General features: G+C 42.5%; 1 protein-coding gene and 1 pseudogene across 3 annotated transcripts in view; one reads left to right on the forward strand and one right to left on the reverse strand.

The window, feature by feature from the left end:
- DLG2 (discs large MAGUK scaffold protein 2) overlaps window positions 1-14,402 on the forward strand; it is a 4,361,751-nt gene that overhangs the window by 2,052,867 nt on the left and 2,294,482 nt on the right. The window lies entirely within an intron of this gene.
- Window positions 7,086-7,459, reverse strand: LOC146805880 (large ribosomal subunit protein eL34 pseudogene; annotated as a pseudogene).

Raw genomic sequence — 14,402 nt, forward strand, 5'->3', positions numbered from 1 at the left:
GATCCTCCCATTTGTTTTCATTCATCTGAGATGTTTCCATTCCTTACAGTGAAACCCATGTAAATGAGAAACTGTTAAAGAAACTTTTGTGAATGCAAAAGTAAAGGACGTGTTCTTTTCAAATTATCAAAGAGATTATTTCTAGAGATACTATTGTAAGATATTGCATTACATTACACCAGCTTCGTTTAATACCAGGATTTTCAATACATAATGGCACCAATCTGGTCAGGCCCTGATCCCTGCCAATGTGTTCCTTCCATAATGGATGGATCAGGACAAAAAACATGCTTTTCTGCTAGTTGATTTTTAATATGCCATGTTTTTGTTTTTAAATTTTAAGAACACTTTGCATACTGGAACATATAGTCTCATAATTTGAATAGGAAATATGGAATTACAAAGTTCCAGAATGCAAGTGCTGCAGGTTAAAATTCACGATTGGCTGTTGGTGTTGCACTGGAGACAGGGCATCTTTACATCTGCATGACTTTTGTGCATATATGTGTATAACAATGGAGAAAATAAAGGAATGATATTTTTACCGCAAGGATACATCGTCTTGAATTTTATTGGAAAGTGAGATATTTTCCCGGTGCACCATTCCATTCCAATAAGTATCTTTACATCTGTAGTAAGTAGAGCTGCTGCCAAAACGAAAATTTAAGTCTGGATCTGATGGTAAACCATGTACAGATGTGTGGCCCAACTTGTCCACTTTTGTTCCTTGTAGTCAAATACGTTTCAGCTTGTATCTATCATGGTAAAAAGCAAACTACAACATGTGCTTATACTAAGCACATGTTTACAGTGGCAGACAGAGGCAAGTGCATACACGTGGCCAGTGGAAAACAGCCAGAATCCACACTCTAGAGGAGAAAAGATCTGTTTGGTATGGAGATACCCGCCCAGGAACCTAACACCAATCACAAGGTTGGTGCAGTGCTGGCCTGGCTGGCAGAGAAAGAGAGGCTGCATCAACAACATATGGCCAAATCTCGCAAAACAAAATGTTTGTTGAGCCTAGATGTACTTTTAGGGTCTGCTTCATGGTTTGGAGGGCGGTACTGTGTCCATTATGATGGTAGAGGACATTACCTTTGCCACGAGAATTAACTATCATCTGCCAAATTTAAAGCTGACCACCAGGCCAGCTGTCATTTCAGTACATTGTAAAGGAGCAACATCATGGCGCTTCCTTTCAGTGTACAAAAAGATTGGTGGAAGGCTGCCATCAGTTTTGATGGCTGTTCACCAAATTATTCCAAAATATTTGTCTCTCAGAAACAAATTCTCAAAGCTGAATTTTGTTTCTGAAACAAAAAACTAATTCCCATCACACCCTGGGAGTTGTCCGTCAAAGTGTGGGGGACTTTATTGCTTTTTTCTGTCCCTCACCACTAGGTGTTTCTGGTGTTGAAGGACAGAAAAAAAAGACATTACACTGTCCATCTCAAATAGAGCAGATGGTGTAATGTCATTCCTCTGACGGTCCCTACTCTATCAGTCCTTCATCAGAGGCCCCGTTAACAGAAAGCTTAAGGTTCGCATAACTCTAAATGAGGCAGTGAGACTGAGGGTTTGGATGACAGGGTACTCCCTTGTGTTTGTGATGGAGTAACCTATTTATATATTTCTATTTTCTTGTTTTATAAAGTGCAAGGCTACCCAAGTATAGTTTCCAGCACTGCACAAACTTCAGAGCCTCAGTAAGCCAAAATACTGAAAATTAGGAAAGCTTTCAGTTGCTTACCCTTGCGTCGAGCAATGCAGTAACTGCAGAGGAAGAGAATTCTATAGTTTTTGGGTCTTATATCTGAAAGAGCATCCACCCATTTTGTCACGCTTAACCTGGGAACCTGTGCAAGTAAGAAATGGGGGGAACATAAAGACCAGGAAGGACATTAGGAAACTAATCAAGTGTCTGAGATAAATTGGACCAGATTACTATTTGGCCAGAGATGTGAGAGTACTTAGCAAGATATCCTAGGAGGCAAGCAGCAACATTCTGGATAATCTGGAGTCAATGAAGGACAGCCTTATTAATTTGCAGGTAAAGCACATTGCTGTAGTCCAGGTGACTGGTGATCAGAGCCTAAACTAAGGTCTTCTGTGTGGAGGAGGGTATTGACCAGAAGAAGTTCCTGAGGCATCTAAGAAGGCCTTAACAGGCCACCACCGTTTAGATCTGTTGCTCAAACTTCAGATGGTTATCAACCCAAATACCTATGTTTTTGAAAACACCTGTGTGGTTGCAGCTACAGGGCCAAGATCTTCCAGCCACCATTGGGGACCACATTGGCTTAGTTGGTTCCCAACTATAATGATCTCCATTTTATTACAATTCAATTTCAGGCAGTTCCTGTCTATCCACTTGGTCACACATTCTAAGCAGCAGTGGGAGTTCAGAGGGACCTTTGCCTGAATCTGGGGACACGCTGCTGATGATCTGAGTATCATCAATGTAGAAAAGAATGGAAAAGCCGACGGCTTCCACAGTGTCTGCACTGGGTTGGACATAAATATTAAAGAGCATGAGGCTCATTGAAGAGCCCTGCGAAACTCTTTAGGAAATCAGCCTCACAGAGGAAGCAAATGGTTTGGAAGTGATCTGAAAAGAATAGTCTGCCAAAAAAGAGGAAAACCAACGCAAGGCCATATCCAAGATTCTGCACTCTAACCAGGCTCTCAGTTTGAAATTCGCAAAATTCCGAAGGAATGGGTATGGAAATCCCTTAAACAGATAGATTATTTGAAGACAAACACATCCATTCTGGAAACAGTGTACATTCAGAACATTTTTAAAATCTCATTTTTTTCTCTACAGGGAGATGATTTCTGTCAAAAAACCCATTCCCCTACACTGGTCTTCACATTTTGTAAAACTGATTTAAATGTTCTTGAGTTGGGGTACTTCCTAAATCTGATGTGAATTGGATAATTACATTTTTGGGAATGTGGATTGAGTACATGGGGATGAGTCTTAGGCCAATATGTATCTCCCTGGACAGCATCGAGCTCAACATTTTAGTTTCTATTTTCTAGGAAAAACTTCTAAGCAGTATGGAAAAGTAGAGGTGGATAATTTAGAAGTACGATGCATTTATTGAAGTTCATTTATGATATTTGTATTGTACAAACCTAGCTGAATGCCCGTGGAGTGCTGTACATGGTCAAAGGCAGACATATAGTCACTGTGTGATTGGAAAGGTAGCAGGTTCTCACAGTGCTTAATTTGTAAAAGAATAAGTGGCGGCCCTAATGTTTTGCTCAGATGCCATGGCCCAAGCTATTGATGGCCAAGTTGCCAAAAACCGAGGCTGCATAGTCTTGATTCCACCCCATGCCTCTTTAATCCACCACCAGAAACTCCCTACTCTTTATTTCACTTCTGTAGACTATTCTACATCCCTGCTATCTCCTTTACTGTTTTACCCTCTTTTTCTTCTCATCCTCCTTTTTTATCCCTTTTGTATATTTCTTTGTCTTGCTCCGGGTCAAAGTCTGCTGAGGAAAAATAAGTGCAGGTCCCCAAATATGACTGCCCGTGGGACCCATCGCAAACCAATGACTCAAATTAATTTTAGTGGGAGCTACCTGGTAAATGATTTATGATTTTAGTTTGGAGATTATATTCTTCACTCTTTTAATGAGCTGCTTGTTTTAATTATTGATTCTTGCAAGTTCCAATCTCGCCAAACTACCTAATAGTTAGACAGTGATACATTCAAGGAGTCTTACTTGCTTTTAACACCTACCTGCTGTTTAATGTGTTGTGGATAACACAGATCAAACGTATCTGTGTACTCTTTCCCAGGATGCTGTGAGTTCTGGTTGTGAGAATAATACACCAATATGGAGCACCTACAGTAAATAAGCATTGACAAAGCCAATCGGGCTCGCCTATGTAAGAGCTATTAGCTTTGCCAATGTGTTTTATCCATGTTGTACACCAGTTTGGCTGCTGTTCAGCATGACTAAAGTTTGTGAGATAGAGGAGAGTAGAATGGAGTGTCGTGTGGAAGAGCGCTGTAGAATGGAGTGGCATGGGGTGGCATAGAGTCATATAGTGTTGCATACAGTGTTGTAGAGTTGCAAACAGTGTTGTAGAATGGATTTTCATGCAGTGGTGTTGAGTGAATTGGTGTAGAGTGGTACAGAGTGGAGGGGCGTAGAGTTGAGCGGCATAGGTGTTGTGGTATATAGTGGAGGAGGGTGTCATAGGGTGGAGTGGCATAGAGAGTAGTAGAGTGTCATACTTGGAGTGGCATAGACTGTTGAATGTTATTCAGTGGCGTAGAGAGGCTTGTTGTACAGAAGTGTGTGGTTAAGTGTCGTGGAGCCTTGTGGAATTGAGTGTCATAGAGTGGAGTAGCATAGAGTTGAGTTAACTGGTGTAGAGTGTAGTGGCATAGAGTGGTGTAGCATAGAGGGAAGTGGTGGAGCAGAGTGTTGTAGTGTACAGTGTTGTATAGTATTGTCGTAGAGTGGAGGGACATAGAGTAGAGTAAGCCAAGTGTTGTGGACTGTCACATGGAGTGAAGTGGTGTAGAGTGACAAAAGCGGTGAAGAGTGGCAGCGTGGATTGACGGCGAGTAGAGGAGCATAAAGTGGCATAGCACAGAGTGCAGTAAAGTGTTCCAGAGGAGTAAAGTGTCATAGAGTGGAGTGCCACAGAGTGAATTAAAGTGGAGTGGCGTAGCATAGAATGGGTTAAATTGTCAAAGAGTGTAGTGGCATGGCATGTAGTGGCATAGAGTGGAGTAAAGTGCCATAGAGTGTAGAAGAGTGGAGTGTTATTAAGTGTAGTGGCATAGTGTGGAGTGTCATAAAGTGGAGTGACATAGAATGGAGTGACATAGAATGGAGTGGAGTGGAGTAGAGTGGAGAGGAGTAGAGCAGAGTGGAGTGGCATAGAGTGGAGTGTAGTGGCTCAGAGTGGTGTAGAGTGAAGTGGCGTGGAGTGGTATTGTGTGGACTGAAGTTGGGTACTGTGTTGTAGAGTGGCAAAGAGTGGTGTAGAGTGAAGTGGCATAGAGCGGAGTCATGTAGAGAAAGAGCTGCTTGAAGAGGCAGACGATAAAGCTATTTTTTTATCATGGATCCATTTAAAAAATATAACTTTTAATATTTTGGGGGAGAACTTGACTGGGAATTGAATTGATTGTTGAACTTTTTAAGAATTACGGGGGGAATTTGGCAGCACTGAGCACTGAGCACTTTGACTATAGAGTCCTCAACCATACAGTTGCTAGGAGGTTGGCATTCGGATGATCGGACTCTCGCAGCACTTAATAAAGGCAGGGCAGCGGTAGCGCAGCAGAGAATGAGCTGCTTGAGAGGCTGCTGATAAGGCTGTTTTTTGGTGAATCCGTTTTAAAATTATAACGTTAAACTTTTTTGGCGAGACCTTGACTACAAATTTAATTGATTGAGTTACCAGAATGGCAGCGCTCTAGTAGTCATACGCTTGTTGTACTTAATGAAGCCAGGGCAGTGGGAGCACAGCAGACACTTCCGGAGGCCCTAGCCAGTTTGGCAATAGAGAAACGCAATTTTACGGGAGATATTATCAGTTGTATATCACCATATAGTGGTCTGAAAATGTCCTTGTAAAAAATACTGCATTAGATTGTATTTTAAATTGACAGCCAAAATATTGTGATACAAAAATATTGTTGCCTAAACATTGACTACAAGATTATCTGCATTTTAGTCACCTATATAAAATACAAAAATATCGACAATAAAAATAGAGTAATAAAAAAGTTAATAACATAGTATCAATCACAAAAATATACCAAATAAAATTAGAATTGTTTAAAGCATTATTCAACTATATTGTCTTGATAAATGTCATCGAGAATAAATATTGAAGAAACACATGAAACAATTAAATATGTTCATTTATTATACACCTAAATGAATGCATGTTTGCAAAAAGCAAAACAAACATTTACAGCACTTGTGAATTATATAATATACATTTTGATGAGGCAACTGACATTTCAGCAACTAGTTTTATGTCAGACGTAGATGCTAATCAAGAGGGTCAAAAGGTATGGGGCCACACCCATGCTAAGGGGCAACTATTAGACCCCATTTTCACCAACAACCCTATGCTACAGGTTTCAGATTCAATACCCATTTCCTGGACCGACCATTATCTGTTACAATGGTCCTCACAATCCCTAGTCCAACCTCCCTTCCCAAACCATGGGGCCAGGAAGACAGATGCTGGTCACAATTAAATTGCGACAACTGGACATGTAGCCTTAGTAAGACCACACCCTCGTTAGGCTCTGATCCACAAGCAGCTAATACTAAGATCTCAGAATGGTTAAATCACTCCCTAGATCTAATCTTCCTCAAGAAAAAAATAATTCAGAAAAATAATAAGTCTGCCCACTGGTTTTCCCCATCTTAGAACTCTCAAAAACACTGTAAGAGTGCAGGAAGGGAGTGGAGGAAGGATTATACAGAACACAAAAAGATAAAATATTGGGATACAGTTAGAATCTATCACTCAAAAAATAGATCGCCCCGGCGTCCTCCTACAAAGAAAGAATTAATGAAGCTGCAAACTCCCTTAGGAGATATCAAAACTAAGCTGAAACCTTTATTCCAGTGGGCCACCCGTTGAATGCTCCTACGACAGGTGTAACACTCTGGCCACCTACTTCAAAATTTAAAAATTCTGATATATACCTCTCCTTTCAGAAGCTGCAGGAAAGTTCTAACCCCATCCGCCCTAGTGCCCCTACCATTAATGAGGAGTCTACCACATTCTTCCTGTTTGAATTTCCTCCTTTTTCCCAATACTTTTGCTTCCCTTTTTAAAAAAATTAAATGTGGTTCCCCACTTTACTCTGCCCCGCCAAGAATCCTTGCTCTTGGAGCAGAAAACATCTTCCCCACACTGCTAGAGATGGTCAATCTTTCCCTGGAGAAGAGGTTGGTGCCTCCACCATGAAAATATGCCATGGTTAAAGCCATCCTAAAAAAAGCCTATTCTTGCTCCAACAGGCACAGAGAATTTTAGTCCAGTTTCACTGTTTCCGGGCATAAGTAAAGTGGAAGAAAAATATCTGGATCGTATAAATGTTTATTTGGTTTTCTGGGACTGTGCTTGAGCCTTCAACACCTTGACAACGATCTTCTGCTCTTCAATTAAAAAAGCACATTTGATCCTGTCGCGTACACATTTTGCACACATGGATCCACCATAGGCTCTGCTGACATGCTTCTTAGTCTTGGACAGTCGCATTAGCACTTTAAGTCGAACAGCACGGATACCATGGAGTCTACCTGGGCATATACCACATGCTGACTTTGGGGCTTTGCCAACCTTCTTGGTGTACAGATAGACAATCCTGTTACCTGGAGTTCGGTATAGTCTGGTTTTGTTTGATTTGGTTTTGTAGGACAGCCTACGGCGGTATGTCAAACGTTGAACCATTTTAAAACCTGCAGCAGCCGTAGCCGGAAGAGAAAAATATGTTGAGGGCATTTTTTAGAATTCCCCCTACACCACATGCAAACCGGGTTTCGGCCCAAGCACAACACCTAACACATTCTTTTAGCTGTGGTGGAGGATGTGAAAAGGAGATTGGCTCAAGGGGGCCACAGTTTCTATTATACTTCTTGATCTTAGCACGGCCTTTAACACTGTTGATCACCTTCCACTCCTAGAGAGGGTTCGTAAAGCCGGTGTCATAGCGAAAGCCCTGGATTGGCTTAGCTCTATCCTGATGGACAGATCCTTTCAGATTTTGATAAGGCCTGCTTACCTTCTATTTTTCTAGTCACCTGTGGAGTTCAGCAGGGATCATCGCTTAGTCCTACATTTTTCAACGTTTATCTGCAACTCCTTGTGGATATCATCACTCCTTTTGGGATTCCCATAGTCTCCTATGTAGATGACACCCAGCTGTTTTTTTCACTTGTTCCTGACACTGATCCTCTAGCGTCTACCTTGGGATCTTGCCTGTAGCAAGTAGCCAGTTGGACGAATAAATCGTGCCTCAAGTTGAACAGATCCAAAACAGAACTCATGATCCTCTGGAACAACCTCCCTTCCGTTAGAGTTCTGGGTTGGCCAGTCTGTGTCGGTCCCCCTCCTGCCCCCAAACCTGCTATCAAAAGTTTGGCAATGTGGCTGGAAAGTACTCTGTCCATGGAGATCCATGCTACTAAACGTTCTGCCATTTGATTTGGAATCCTGAGAATGTTGCACAAGAGCATTCCTTTGCTTCCTTAACCCTTGAGGAGGCTGGTAGTCCAGGCTCTGGTTCTTTCCCACCTGGACTATGGCAACTCGTTCTACCTGGGTGCAGTTATACGAAAACTACAAGTCATATTAAATGCTGATGCACTCATGCTGTTATTGATCCAAATGTGTGAGTGAGCCAGACATGGCATGAGGGAGCTCCATTGGCTACTCGTTGCCCAAAGACTTGAATTTAAATTCCTTTGCATGGTACACAGAGCCCCCCCCCTTTCCCGTCAACTTTTTACCCCTACTTCCCCAAAAGTCTTCTTAGATCCACAAATCCACAACTGGCCTCCGTCCCCACAATTAGAAGAGCTAGAAGTGGGGGATGGTCTTTTCGCTTTAGTGCTGCCAAGCTTGGGAATGCCCTTCCCTTGGCTATTAAATCTACAAACAAGAGCTGTGCATTTGAAAATCCCTTAAGACCCTGCTTTTTAAGAACTGATTTTCTAGGTGACTCCTTTGTTGAGTGAGTGGTACTCTTTCTCTGTTAGCTCTTCGTTGCCTATGGGCTGCCATGAGCTCTTTAAATCCCCTAACATAGCATAGCATAGAGTGGTGTAGAGTAGAGCGCATTAGCTTCAAGTGGAGTTGCATAGAGTGCCTTTGCATAGAGTGCAGTGGCATAGAGTGCAGTGGCATAGAATTCAGTGGCACAGAATGCAGCAGCATATAGTCTTGTAAGGCAGAGTAGAGTGGCCTAGAGTGCAATGTGGTAGATTGCAGTGGCATATAGTGGAGTGGTGCTGAGTAGAGTGGAGTGGCATAGAGTGCAAAGGTGCAGAGTACAGTGGCATAGACTGCAGTGGCATAGAGTGCAGTGGTGTAGAGTAGAGCGGCATTGAGGGCAGTGGCCTCAAGTGGAGCAGAGTAGAGTGGCATAGAGAAGAGTGATGCAGAGTAGAGTGGGCTAGAGTGCAGTTGCATACAGTGGAGAGTGCAGAGTAGAGTAGTATAGAGTGTAGAGACATATAGTGGAGTGATGCAGAGTATAGTGACTTGGAGTATGGTGGCGTAGAGTGCAGTGGCATAGAGTGCTGTGGTGCATAGGAGAGTGGCATAGAGTTCAGTGGCTGAGAGTGCAGTGGTGCAGAGTAGAGTGTCGTAGAGTTCAGTGGTGTAGAGTAGAGTGGCATGGGGTGGTACAGAGTAGAGTGGCGTAGAGCGCAGTAGAGTTGACTTGTGCGGAGTGTAATAGAGTAGCTCTTTGTGCGGTGGTACAGAGTGGAGTGTAGCGACATAGAGCGTAGTGACACAGAGCAGAGTGGCAAAGAGTAGACCAGAGTGGTGTAGAATGTAGTGGTATAGAGTAGAGTGGTTCAGAGTAGAGTGAAGTGGCTTAGAATGGAGTGGTGCAGAGTAGAATGCAATAGCGTAAAGTGTAGTGGTGCAGAATAGATTAGAGTGGCTTGGTGTGACGAAAAGTGTAGTAGCGTAGAGTGGAGTGGTACAGAGTATGGTGCATTGGCTTAGAGTGTATTGGCATGGAGTCCAGTGGTATAGAGTGCAATGGTATAGAATGGAGTGGTACAGAGTAGAAAAGGACTATAATGGATTGTTGTAATGTGCAGTGGCTTAGAATGGAGTGGTGCAGAGTAGAATAGAGAGGTGTTGAGTGGAGTGGCGTTCAGTAACGTAAAGTGAAGTAGTGCGTAGTAGAGTGCAGTGGCATATAATGCAGCAGAATACAATGCAGCGTCGTAGAATGCAGTGGCATAGATTGGAGTGGTGCAAAGTAGAGTGGCCTAGAATGCAGTGGCATTTGGTGCAGTGGTGCAGAGGTGAAGGTGTAGAGTAGCATAGATTGTAATGGTGTAGAGTGCAGTGGCATAAAGAGCAGTGGCCTAGAGTGGTGCAGAGTAGAGTGCTGTTTCATAGGGTGCAGTGGCACAGAGTAGAGTGGCATAGGGTGCAATGCGATAAAGTAGAATGGTGCAGAATAAAGTGCTGTGGCACAGAGTGGAGTGCTGCAGAGTAAAGTGGTATAGAGTGCAGTGGCATAGAGGGCATTGTTTTTATAGTGCAGTAGAATGGTGTGGAGTGGAGTGGAATGGTGCAGGGTAATGTGTAGTAATGCAGGGTAGAGTGCAGTGGGGTAGAGTTGAGTGGCGTTCAGTCCAGTGGCATACAGTAGATCAGATTGGCAAGAGTGGATTGGTGTAGAATGGAGTGGTACAAAGTAGAGTTCATTGACGTAGAATGAAGTGGCATAGAGTGCAGTGTTGTAGAGTGGAGTGGCGTAGAATGGTTTAGAGGAGAGTGGAGTGGCATAGAGTGCATTGGCATAAAGTATAGTGGTGTAGAGAACACTAGAGGGACGTAGAATGAAGTAGCATTTGGTGCATTGTGATAGAGTTGTGAGTGGTATAGAGTGCAGTAATGCAGAGTGGAGTGGCGTAAAGTGCAGTCTGCATGGTGTTGTAGCGCACTGCCATTACATACAACACGTTCAATTGAAACAACCATTAATTTTGCATGGACAAACAGTTTTGCTGATAAAAGCATACAGCGATTAAATGAAAATGTGTGGAAATGTAATCACCTACTGTGTTGATTTGTTTTCATCGTGTTTCCACTACACTTCAGAGTTTCAAAAAATATGCTTCATTTGTGCTTTTCTAATTCTGACACGTGAAATATTTAGGCAGTTATTTTCAGACATATAAACTTTGTTGTGTGCCAGAAAAAAGCCATTGCTTTCACACAAGATTGTCACATACTTCCTCTCACTTTGAAGACAGAGAAAGGAAAGTAAACACCAAGTTCCCTTGAAAGACAGAGCCTGACATTAGACTTCTGCCTTTGAATGTAGAACACATTTTACAAGATAAGAACCAGGTTTAAAGGCCTGTTTACAGAAAATGAGCAATCGTGGAAGAATACAGTAAACAGGGTATTCTCCCCGGCAGGGACAAACCATCGCTGGACAGCCTAAAAACAATTAAAGCCTGCAAATAGAAAGCAAGCAAATGTGAGTTAGAAACCAAAAAGCCAATGGTAAGCAATGGGCGGAATGCATTCTCAGGGAAGCTTTCTGAATGTCCCCAAGATGTCTTTAGAAAACCAGGCAGCTGCGGTTCGTAGATGTGAAGTTAAGAATAGTAAGTCTGTACTTCCCTCAATATTTTGTCCATTCTATTAAGGTGCCACGATATTCTTGGACTCGGTATTCAAGCATGCAATCATTGGTACTACTTCAGATGGAGCAGATAAAATATTTATCCCATAGGTTTTTATCTTTACTTCTTTTGACAACTAGCGGCTAAAACATTTCTGAAAACAAACCAGTCAAGAAGCTAATCAGCTTTATACGTCACACTTTTCCAGAAGAGATTCTTTTTACTGATGGATTATGTGGCCAACCATGTAAATAGACACCTCTCACCACAAGGGGGAATAGTCAAGAGTGCGCCTCTCGTTGCACTGCTAATCTCAGTCCAAGGGAGATCACACACTGTCCTGCTTGATAACATTAAATTCATTTTTTTCTATTATGAAGTGTCTAGTACTGTTTTAATATAATTAATTTAAAATGCAGAAGACACTTTCACGATAGTAGGATGTGTTTATTTTGGTAAATCGAGTATCTCGCTGTCCAGTTGCTAAAACGTGGCATGGCGCCCAATCACCTGCACTAAAAATATTAATATTCAAGTAAGTACTTTGTGGGATTAAAACATAGTTTTACAGCTTGCAAATCGTCTAAGCGGGCCTGGCAAAATATTCCAGTTGACTGAAATAATCATAAAGTGCTGTTTTAAAGGACCACTTCATCAGTTCTATGAAGACTTTATGGAGGACAGCACATATTAATGCACCATGTACCAAAGCACACTCATTCCGGCCTTGGGTGGAAATTTAGAGGCGTCATATTTAAGCTTTATTTCCCGATTCGATTGAACTTGCTTTTAACTCATAGTTCCAACCTAATCTGCAAGGAAGCCGGAAAACCCTACTCATAAAAACGTCATCAGGAGGTCATAAAACTGAGATTGAGTTTGGCAGAAGGAAGCCCATGTAGCGGAAGACAGCTCGGATGAATACATTTCTATGTTTACAGTCATATTTATCTGTATCGTTTTATTGCATCATACTGTCACATTCTCGCAGGGCTGCAACTTGCAAGGCATATCTGGAAAGCTTTGATGTGAAAACCATTGTTTCTTTTTTCAGTTGTTTGTCACATGTAGTTACCTGTTTTATTCTTTAAAGTATCAAGTTCTTTATTTTGTAGCACCTTCATGGCACTTCGTTTGCCAAAAGTGTTTGGTGGCTAGATGCTGATGAAGTAGGACATAACCAAGCTCATTTCCACTGCTGGCTACCCAAAATTAATGTTGTCAGTCAACCACCGACCTGACAGTGGGTGGGCACTAGCCTGGAGGGAACCCATGAGTGGCATCAGAAGTTACCCTGGGAGATGTTAGCTAGGCCGACCTTGAGCTTTAATGTGCAAAACTGGATGGTGTCTCCGCGGAGCTGCCGATGTGCTGCATATTGAGAAGGGTGATTGGTGCAGGCAGGGACTGTCAGGGACACCAGGCTGGAGCCACATAAGTGGCCACAATGGAAGACTGAGGGAGTGGTGGCTGGCATTGGTGTTGTCCCATGCTTATAGTGGGTCTAATGGTGACATCCAGGCTTTGCATGAGGAGCTCCCAACAAGCAGTGGAGACCATGCGCCCCACAACACGACTTGCATATTGGAAGGTAGAGGCCAGCTAAAACGGATATCCTTTAATGTGATTTCAACAAGACTGATGTACAACTGAGGGCCTCACCCCCCCTTCTACCCACCCCTCTACGTTCATTGTACCAGGGATATTAAGGAGCATGGTCTCCAGTATCAATAATAAATTAAAAAGCAGCGCGCCTGCATTGCTGTTACAGCGTGTTAGGAGAACTGCAGACGGCCCAGTAGCTGAACGTCATAGGAATCGTTTGATATGCTTTTGAGTTGAAAACACTTGAAAGAACAGGACACACTTTGGTAACTGTGAGGCCTGAGTCCGTGCAATGCTAATGGTATGATGATATTGTCTCATGCAGAAACTGGCTATGGTGGCAGAATTGTTTGGAGGGTTTCCCAGAAAATAAACCTGACCAAGTGGTTTTGGATTAATCACAGCTATTCAAACTTGTGCCCTGACGACTAAGTTTAAGGTCTTTTTGCAATCCATAATCACAGTGGGCAAACCACAGCAAATAAATAGCAGGTCCGCATTTCCACACCACTCCTAAAGTCTTCCACCATGCAGTCAAAGTTCATGAACGCACAGTTAATGTTCTCAGTAATGGAGTCCCTTGAAGCTCCTTCTGAAAAATTAGACATCATGTGGTGGCCATAGATTTAGGGCTACTTAGGAAGGAATGAAGCTAATTGGCAGAAAGAGTAATGGAAAATAGAAGTACATTGGAGAAGTTAAGCCCAAATATTGCTACTGAACTGGTTCAACTGTCAGAGAGAGATATTTGGAATACTGAGTCGAAGATGCAGAGAGGCAGTCATAAAGGAACGGATGTATGATGTTACAACGCATGCTTTTACAACGCATGCTGTTACAACGAAATTTTTACAACGCAAATGCAGTGACAACGCAAGTCTTTACAACGCAAGTCTTTACATCGACTTGCACTAGATGGCGTGCTAACATTAAAAAAGTGTAATTTACTATTCTAACTCCAGTCCACGTAACAGTAGGGAAGGTGTTTGGATAGTAAACTACACTATTTTTAATGTTAGCACGCCATCTAGTGCAAGTCGATGTAAAGACTTGCGTTGTAATGGCATGCGTTGTCAATGCATTTGCGTTGTAACAGTTTCGTTGTAATGGCAGTGCGTTGTAAAAGTTGCGTTGTAAAGGTTGTTCCCCTAAAGGAACAAGAAAGGACTGTTTAGTCTGCCTGAGAAAATAGAAGGACATCAAAATGAAATTTACCTTGAGGACTGTTACAGCAAAGTTGTCTCCCCCACAGACTTCTCAAAGTTTTTCACAGTAGAACATGCTTATAGAAACTCTACTGTGCCCCGTGACGTGAGGCACCCAAAGGTCCATCACCAATGCCTCTGTTAAATTACAGGGATTGTGCCAGACATACTTGAGGACAGCAAAGTATTGTTCTTCCCCAA

The sequence above is a fragment of the Triturus cristatus genome, chromosome 8 (genome assembly GCF_964204655.1).
Source record: "Triturus cristatus chromosome 8, aTriCri1.1, whole genome shotgun sequence".
Lineage (NCBI taxonomy): Eukaryota > Metazoa > Chordata > Amphibia > Caudata > Salamandridae > Triturus > Triturus cristatus.